The sequence below is a fragment of the Castor canadensis genome, chromosome 11 (genome assembly GCF_047511655.1).
Source record: "Castor canadensis chromosome 11, mCasCan1.hap1v2, whole genome shotgun sequence".
NCBI lineage: Eukaryota > Metazoa > Chordata > Mammalia > Rodentia > Castoridae > Castor > Castor canadensis.
This window is the reverse complement of record NC_133396.1, coordinates 111,223,054-111,226,931: the sequence shown is the minus strand read 5'-3', so window position 1 is coordinate 111,226,931 and position 3,878 is coordinate 111,223,054. Positions and strand designations below refer to the sequence as shown.

At 38.2% G+C, this 3,878-nt stretch overlaps 1 pseudogene; it reads left to right on the top strand.

The window, feature by feature from the left end:
• Positions 1 to 308: 308 nt before the first annotated feature.
• LOC109676917 (calcium uniporter regulatory subunit MCUb, mitochondrial pseudogene) lies at positions 309 to 3,445 on the top strand (annotated as a pseudogene).
• The last annotated feature ends 433 nt before the right edge of the window (positions 3,446 to 3,878 follow it).

Here is a 3,878-nt window from a genome sequence, read left to right as displayed (position 1 = left end):
TTGGATGAAGCCGGTACTAGGCAGACTTAAGCACATCAGAGACCATGTGGAACCAGTTGTCAGAGCCAGCTCACAGAGCCCTGTAGGTTAGAAGCAAAGCTGAGTTGGGACCAATCCTAGAATGTTGATCTACAAGGTCAAATACCTCCCCACAAGGTCAGCATGGTTCCTAGTGCCCAAAACTCTGAGTCACACATGTTAAGACCCCTAAACCTGGCTAGGTGGCCTCAATTTGCATTCTCTAAAAGGCCTTCAATCATGTAGTAAACATTTTCCAAGCACTTAGCTGTGCCAGTCACTGGATCACAATGGAGAATGGTGCCTGCTGTCAAGGAGCCCGAGATACAAGATTTTTTGGACCACCAGTGAGGAGTCACTGAAGCAGGATTCTTTGCAGCACTATGTTATGCACTTGGTTACGCCCTGCATAGCAAAAATACACACACAGTGAAATGTGCAAGTCTTTAGGTAACAGCTTAAGGCTCTTAGATACTCACCAGCACAGTATTCTAAAGGGTTATTCACCATGTCAACCTTGAATATAGAGATGAGGAAAGGTAAATATCAAAGGTAGTCCATGTTCTGTAAAGATGCTACTCACAGGATGAAACTGACTTTGCAAAATCAACAAAGAAACTTAAGAGTTAAATTGCACCATAGATCAAATAGATTTAACAGAATATTCCATCCAAAAGCTGTGGAATAAATATTATTCTCAGCAGCCCATTGAATTTTCTCCAAAATAGGTCACATCTTAAACCATAAAGCAAGTCTTAACAAACACAAAGTAATTGAAATAATTTCTTGTATTTTATTATATCAAAATAGAAGTCAGTAGTAACTATACAAACACATAGAGATTGAACACTACACTTTTGAATGTTCAGTGGGTCACTGAAGATTAGGTGGGTAGCTGAAGAAACTGGCATGAGGGAATTAAACAAATCCAAGAATCAAATGAAAACAAAAACACAACTTATCAGAATCTTTGGGATAGAGGAAAGCCAATGCTAAGAGGAAGGTTTATAGCTAGGAAGGCCTATGTGAAAAAAAAAATCAGACAGATTTCAAATAGATAACCTAATGATACACCTCAAGAGGGTCTTAGAAAAATAATAACAAGCCAAACCTAAAATAGTAGATGGAAAGAAATAAGAGGGATCAGAGCAGAAATTAATGAAATAGAGATTAAAAGAACAACACAAAGAATCGAAACAACGAAGTGGTTCTCTGAAAAGATAAACAAGATTGACAAACAGCCAAACTAACAAAAAAAAGAGAGAGAGAGAGAACCCAAATTAATAAAGTCAGAAATTAATAAAGGGGATATTACAATAGACATGACCAAAATCCAGGAGATAATTAGGGAATATTTTGAAAACTTATATTCCAATAAATTGGAAAATCTAGAGGAAATTAATAAATTTCTAGACACATACGACTTTCCAAAAGTGAACCAAAAAACCATAATGAATAATGAGATTGAGAATCTTGCAACAGCCAGGTACCAGTGGCTCATGCCTGTAATCAAGAGGTAAAGATCAGGAGGATGGCAGTTTAAGGCCAGCCAGGGCAGAAAAGTGGCACCCTATCTCAAAATACCAAACACACAAAAAAAGGGTTAACAGAGTGCTCAAGTGGTAGAGAGTTCAAACCCCAATATCACCAAAAAAAAAAACTCTAAAAAACAAAACCAAAAGGGCTGGTGGAGTGGCTAAAGCAGCAGAGCATCTGTCCGGCAAGTGCAAGGCGCTGAGTTCAAACCCCAGTACCATCAAAAAGAAAAAAAAAAAAGAGAGAGAGAGAGAGAATCTTGTAACAAAGAGAAGTCTAGGGTTAGATGGACTTACTGCAGAATTCTACCAGACCTTTAAAGAAAAACTAACCCCAGTATTGTGCTCATACCAAAGTCAGATAAAGACAACAAGTCAACAAAAACTATAGACCAATTTCCCTGAGAACATAAACACAAAAATCCTCAAAAAACACTTGGAAAATGAATTCAACAACACATTAAAAAGATTATCTTGGATGCTGGTGCCTCATGCCTGTAATCCTAACTACTCAGGAGGCAGAGATCAAGAGGATCATGGTTCAAAGCCAGCCCAAGCAGATAGTTCATGAGATACCATCTTGAAAAAACCCTTCATAAAAAAGGGTTGGTGGAGTGGCCCTGAATTCAAACACTAGTACCGCAAAAAAAAGAAAGATTATAACATGACCAAGTGATCAAGTTCAATTCATTCCAGGAATGCAAGGATGGTTCAACATACACAAACCAATAAATGTAATACAACACATTAATGGAACCAAGGACAAAAATCATATAATCATCTCACTAGATACAGAAAAAGGCTTTGGCAAAATTCAACATCTTTTTCATGATAAGTACCCTGAGAAACTAGGAATAGAAGGATCATACCTGAGAGAAGAAAGAATTCTGAGCAAGGATGAGTCAATTGGGAAAGGTTTGTTGTAAGGACTTTAAATTAAACTGAAAAGGGAGCATTCTTCCTGCCAAAACATGGACCAGAGAATAAAACCTTTAGCCTTATAGCTACAATGGGTTTTGGATACTTCATCCTGAACTCCACAGACCTTCCCTCTAGGCACAGGACCACTGGATGTCAAGTGGCCTTCCCCACAATGCATGGCCCATCTTCCAGGGCATTTAGGAGCTGGTGATGCATAGGTAGAACTCGGACAAGGTTGAACTGTCTGCCTGGTGGGGTAGTATGTACTCAGTGGCTGTGAGATTCCAGCTTCAACCTTGATGGCTCTTTTGGTAGTGAAAGATTTTAAATTTGTCATTAACAATGTAGTATATGATGTTCAGTGTCCCACAAAAGAAAAACTGAATCATGAGCCCATGACTGAGATGAAAAATGTGAAATTCTTGGTTCACAGACTGTCTGCAATCTTGTATCTAAAAGAAATTTCATAAGAAAAGGGAATACCATTTGTTGGAAAAAATTAATTACCCAAAGGAACAGCTGTAGCCCTTGGAGCAGGTGAAAACTAGTATGGAAGCTTGCTCAGAAGCCAAAACCAGAGGACTCCTGAGGGTGGGTTTAGCTTTGCTGCCCATCCAGGGTGGAGCACTGGCCTGGCTCACCTGGTAGATGCACCCTTGGGATATCACGGAACAAGTTACATACTTCCTCACATTTGCAAATTCCATGGTCTTTTTTGCATACTTTATAATCATTCAACAGAATTATACTTTCTTACCTCTTAGGAGTAGGCAATTTCTTCAGTTCTTCCATAAGAAATCAAAGGAACAACATTTTGATGTGGGACAATTTAATAAGTTGAAAGAAGACCTTGCTAAGGCTAAATAATCCCTGAATTCCATTCCCTCTATTTGAGAATGCAAGTAGAGGAATCAGTGAAAGGAATTAATGAAAGCACACTTGGATTTCTCCATTATGTACTGATTTTATAACTTAACAAACTGGACATTTCTGGGTCTCATAGCATTTTAATTTGACTGTTTCAATCTTTTTTTAGTTAATAAATTTGCATAAAACAGAAAAAAGGAGGATCATACCCCAGCATATAAAAGGCTATATATGACAAACCTCTAGCCAAAGAATTTACTCTAAAATCAGGAATGAGGCAAGGGTGTCCACTTGCTTCACTCTTATTCAATATAGGGCTTGAATTCTTAGCCAGAGCAATAAGGCAAGAAGAAGAAATAAAAGGGATACAAATAGAAAAGGAAGAACTCAAATTACCCCTACTTGCAGATGATATAATCCTGTACTTAAAAGACCCTAAAAACTCCATCAGAAAATAGATCTGAACTAGGCACTAGTGGCTCATGCCTATAATCCTAGCTACTTGGGAGGCTGAGTTCGGGAGAACTGCAGTTTGAG